This window comes from Pseudophryne corroboree, chromosome 2 (genome assembly GCF_028390025.1).
Source record: "Pseudophryne corroboree isolate aPseCor3 chromosome 2, aPseCor3.hap2, whole genome shotgun sequence".
In the NCBI taxonomy this organism is placed as follows: domain Eukaryota; kingdom Metazoa; phylum Chordata; class Amphibia; order Anura; family Myobatrachidae; genus Pseudophryne; species Pseudophryne corroboree.
Window position 1 is genome coordinate 115,248,923 of NC_086445.1, and position 6,000 is coordinate 115,254,922.

A 6,000-nucleotide genomic window follows, 5' to 3' on the forward strand; every position below is an offset into this window, starting at 1 on the left:
GATTCTTCGCTGGGCAGAGAATCATGTGATAGCACTGTCAGCAGTGTTCATCCCGGGAGTGGACAACTGGGAAGCAGACTTCCTCAGCAGACACGATCTTCACCCGGGAGAGTGGGGACTTCATCCAGAAGTCTTCCACATGCTGGTAACCCGTTGGGAAAGACCAATGGTGGACATGATGGCGTCTCGCCTCAACAAAAAACTGGACAGGTATTGCGCCAGGTCAAGAGATCCGCAGGCAATAGCTGTGGACGCGCTGGTAACGCCTTGGGTGTACCAGTCGGTGTATGTGTTTCCTCCTCTGCCTCTCATACCAAAAGTATTGAGAATTATACGGCAAAGAGGCGTAAGAACGATACTAGTGGTTCCGGATTGGCCAAGAAGGACTTGGTACCCGGAACTTCAAGAGATGATCACGGAAGATCCGTGGCCTCTACCTCTAAGGAGGGACTTGCTTCAGCAGGGTCCCTGTCTGTTTCAAGACTTACCGCGGCTGCGTTTGACGGCATGGCGGTTGAACGCCGGATCCTAAAGGAAAAAGGCATGCCGGAAGAAGTCATTCCTACTTTGATTAAAGCAAGGAAGGAAGTAACCGTGCAACATTATCACCGAATTTGGCGAAAATATGTTGCGTGGTGCGAAGATCGGAGTGCTCCGACGGAGGAATTTCAACTGGGTCGATTCCTACATTTCCTGCAATCAGGATTGTCTATGGGTCTCAAATTGGGATCTATTAAGGTTCAAATTTCGGCCCTGTCGATTTTCTTTCAAAAAGAATTGGCTTCAGTCCCTGAAGTCCAGACTTTTGTTAAGGGAGTGCTGCATATACAGCCTCCTGTGGTGCCTCCAGTGGCACCGTGGGATCTCAATGTGGTTTTGGACTTCCTAAAATCTCATTGGTTTGAACCACTAAAAAAGGTGGATTTGAAATATCTCACATGGAAAGTGACCATGCTTCTAGCCCTGGCTTCTGCCAGGAGAGTGTCAGAATTGGCAGCTTTATCTTACAAAAGCCCATATCTGATTTTCCATTCGGACAGGGCAGAACTGCGGACTCGTCCGCATTTTCTCCCTAAGGTGGTGTCAGCATTTCATCTGAACCAGCCTATTGTAGTGCCTGCGGCTACAAGTGACTTGGAGGACTCCAAGTTACTGGACGTTGTCAGAGCATTAAAAATATATATTGCAAGGACAGCTGGAGTCAGAAAATCTGACTCGTTGTTTATATTGTATGCACCCAACAAGATGGGTGCTCCTGCGTCTAAGCAGACGATTGCTCGTTGGATCTGTAGCACAATCCAACTTGCACATTCTGTGGCAGGCCTGCCACAGCCTAAATCTGTAAAGGCCCACTCCACAAGGAAGGTGGGCTCATCTTGGGCGGCTGCCCGAGGGGTCTCGGCATTACAACTTTGCCGAGCAGCTACGTGGTCAGGGGAGAACGCGTTTGTAAAATTTTACAAATTTGATACTCTGGCTAAGGAGGACCTGGAGTTCTCTCATTCGGTGCTGCAGAGTCATCCGCACTCTCCCGCCCGTTTGGGAGCTTTGGTATAATCCCCATGGTCCTTTCAGGAACCCCAGCATCCACTAGGACGATAGAGAAAATAAGATTTTACTTACCGATAAATCTATTTCTCGGAGTCCGTAGTGGATGCTGGGCGCCCATCCCAAGTGCGGATTATCTGCATAAATTGTACATAGTTATTGTTAACTAATTCGGGTTATTGTTGAAGGAAGCCATCTTTCAGAGGCTCCGCTGTTATCATACTGTTAACTGGGTTTAGATCACAAGTTGTACGGTGTGATTGGTGTGGCTGGTATGAGTCTTACCCGGGATTCAAAATCCTCCCTTATTGTGTACGCTCGTCCGGGCACAGTACCTAACTGGAGTCTGGAGGAGGGTCATAGGGGGAGGAGCCAGTGCACACCACCTGATCGGAAAAAGCTTTACTTTTTGTGCCCTGTCTCCTGCGGAGCCGCTATTCCCCATGGTCCTTTCAGGAACCCCAGCATCCACTACGGACTCCGAGAAATAGATTTATCGGTAAGTAAAATCTTATTATCTGATTTTCCATGTGGATAGAGCTGAGTTGCGGACTCGTCCCCAATTTTTGCCTAAGGTGGTTTCTTCTTTTCATATGAACCAACCTATTGTTGTGCCCGTGGCTACAAGGGACGTGGAGGATTCCGAGTCCCTAGATGTGGTCAGGGCATTGAAAATTTATGTGGCCAGAACGGCTCGGGTTAGGAAAACAGAGGCTCTGTTTATCCTATATGCAGCCAACAAGGTTGGTGCTCCTGCGTCTAAACAGACTATTGCTCGCTGGATCTGTAACACGATTCAGCAGGCTCATTCTGCGGCTGGATTGCCATTACCGAATTCGGTTAAGGCCCATTCCACTAGGAAGGTGGGCTATTCTTGGGCGGCTGCCCGGGGTGTCTCGGCATTACAACTTTGCCGAGCCGCGACTTGGTCGGGTTCAAACACTTTTGCAAAATTCTACAAGTTTGATACCCTGGCCGATGGGGACCTAATGTTTGCTCATTCGGTGCTGCAGAGTCGTCCGCACTCTCCCGCCCGTTTTGGAGCTTTGGTATAATCCCCATGGTCCTTACGGAGTCCCCAGCATCCTCTAGGACATAGGTTCTCAAACTCGGTCCTCAGGACCCCACACGGTGCATGTTTTGCAGGTAACCCAGCAGGTGCACAGGTGTATTAATTACTCACTGACACATTTTAAAAGGTCCACATGTGGAGCTAATTATTTAACTTGTGATTCTGCGAGGTGACCTGCAAAACATGCACTGTGTGGGGTCCTGAGGACCGTGTTTGAGAACCTGTGCTCTAGGACGTAAGAGAAAATAAGATTTTAAGCCTACCGGTAAATCTTTTTCTCGTAGTCCGTAGAGCAGGCATTCCCAACCACGGTCCCCAAGGCACACCAACAGTGCAGGTTTTAGTGATATCCAGGCTGCAGAACAGATGGTTAAATCAAAATAACTGAGCTACTAATTAAGTCACTTGTGCTGAAGCCTGGATATCACTAAAACCTGCACTGTTGGTGTGCCTTGAGGACCGTGGTTGGGAATGCCTGCCGTAGAGGATGCTGGTCGCCCGTCCCTGTGCGGACGGGTCTGGGACTCCAGGTCGACAACAAAAAGGTCGACGCCAATTGGTCGACACACCTTATGTCGACATGGACAAAAGGTCGACATGGACAAAGGGTCGACAGGAACAAGGTCGACGTGAGTTTTTTATGGGTTTTTTTGTGTCTTTTTCTTTGTAGAGTGACCGGGAACCCCAATTAGTGCACCGCGTCCCCACGCATGGTGCTTTCGCTCCGCTTCGCTCGGCACAGATTACCGTTCCAATCGTAGTCCGCATGGATCGTTAAGTATGAAAAAGTTCCAAAAAAGAAAAAAATTGTGAAAAACTCATGTCGACCTTTTTCAATGTCGACCTTGTTCCTGTCGACCTTTTGTCCATGTCGACCTAAGGTGTGTCGACCATCTGGTGTCGACCTAAGGTGTGTCGACCTTTTTGTTGTCGACCTGGAGTCCGGATACTGTGCGGACAGCATCCTGCAGGACTTGTATATGGTTGTTGCTTACATAAGGGTTATGTTTCAGTTGGATCAGTTTTGGACTGATACTGGGTTTGTTTCATACTGTTGACTGGTTCGTATATCCCATGTTATACGGTGTGATTGGTGTGGCTGGTATGAATCTTGCCCTTGGATTTACAAAATCCTTTCCTCGTACTGTCCGTCTCCTCTGGGCACAGTTTCTCTAATTGAGGTCTGGAGGAGGGGCATAGAGGGAGGAGCCAGTGCACACCCATACCTAAAGTTCTTTTTAGTGCCCATGTCTCCTGTGGAGCCCGTCTATTCCCCATGGTCCTTACGGAGTCCCCAGCATCCTCTACGGACTACGAGAAAAAGATTTACTGGTAGGTTTAAAATCTTATTTGTTTTGGTGGCGTTTTCTTCGTAAAGTGACCGGTAACCCCAATTAGTACACCGTGTCCCCTCGAATGGCTCGCTTGGGCAAGGTGCCTTTCTCCGCTACCACTGCGCTCGGCACAGATTACAATCCCAATCGTAGTCCACGTGAATTATAAAGTATGAAAAAGTTGAAACATTTTAAAAAAACAAACCTCATGTTGATCTTTTTATGTGTCGACCTAATGACCATGTTGACCTAATACATGTCAACCAATTGGTTGTCCTAATGAGTGTTGACCTAAGTGTTGTCGACCTAAAGACCGAATACTGTTTGGCTGGCCACACACAGCTGTCTAAAGTGTTCCTGTGACGCCACCTTAACTAAAAATAGATAAGATTGTCAAATTGGTTGGATGCATTACTGCATGGTATCTTAGAATGATTCAGGTGTAGTTGGATTTAGCATGGCTGCTGTGTCCTTGGAAGCGGGGAGGCATCTGGTATACGTAGCCGCCTCCTGCATGCATGTGTGATCCAGTGCAGCATCGGATCACTTGTGTCACCGTTACGCAGACCACCTGCCGCAGCTCTGACGCTGAGACCAGGAAATCTCCGTCAGAAGGCTGAGACCCTGGCCTCGGCAATCCCACAAAACGGGGGGAGATATGCCTCCGTTTCGGGAAACGGCATCGCTGCCCCCTTCCTGTACCCAAATGACTGCAAACTGTCAATTTATTTACCCATTTATTTTTTAATTTTAATCTTTTATTAATCTCTTCTTAGTATCATTATAAATTATTTTTTATTTATTCCTTGTTTATCTTTTTTGTATTATTTTCTCATATATCAACACCAACCTATATTCAATCTATTCAATTTGTGCTTTCCCTGATACATAATCCTTGGTTAATATCCTCTTAATATGAATATGTCATCATATGACTCTCTTACTAGGTATAGCTCTTTGCCTATGCCTCAGTGGTGTATTGGGATAGCTCACTGACGTTGAGAACTTAGGTGACCCAAGTTCGATCCTGGGTCTAAACTGTAAATTATACCAATATTATATTTTTTACTTGGTATTTAATTTGCATTTTTGGGTGATCAGTAGTGTTCCTTTCATTTTAATGTATTTAATTTATTTAGTATTATATTTGTTTATGTAACTCTGTATCTGTATGATTATATGATAGCCATATTGATATACGTTTTGGTCATATATTATGTCTATTCGGAGTATCTTTGGTTACATTCCTTTTTTATGCTTTTATTGTTTCATTATTTTATTAATTATTATTAGTATTATTATTTTATGAGCAGCTTTATTGTACTGAATATACTAATGTAGCTATTTGCTAGTAATTCTAAATATACTGCAAATATACTTTTAGTCCTTGCTGGACACTTGTATCTGTTGTTATTTTATGAGAGCCGATGTACTTAATTAGAGTGATTCAATCAGTGTTCACACCTTTGTATAATTAATTATTTTTGCTTTAAATACTGATCCGGACTAAGGCTGGTATACTCCTTTGATAAAGTCACGGGTCACGTGACGAAACGCGTTAGGCCACGCCTTCTTCAGCACACCTTGCTAAGGTTATCCGGCTCTGCAAGCAGCTCTACAAACTACCACGGGTTTGTTCTCCCCGCAAGCCGTCCACACCATCTATAGAGGCCGTAAGAGCAGCCGCGGGTGGGTATTCCCCGCTAGCCGTCTATACCAATTAACGGCTCCACACAGTGAATTGGCGGCTCCCTCTCATCAGCGGCATTCGCACCAGTGGGCACTGCAGGATACACCGCCGAGGACGCTCGGCTCTGGACCAGCCCACACAAGGAGAGGTATCAACGCTGTATTGAATATTGGGTTAATTCGTCTCTTGATGCTATGGGACATACATCCAACTGACTATTCATTGCATCCCCAATACTCTGCCTACGGTCATCTTCCTGAGTATATTTGTCACTCATTACTCTGAATATCAGCTGAATTTCATGCTATGTGTGGACTTTTATTTAGAGAACCATTATAACTACTACTCCTTTTTAA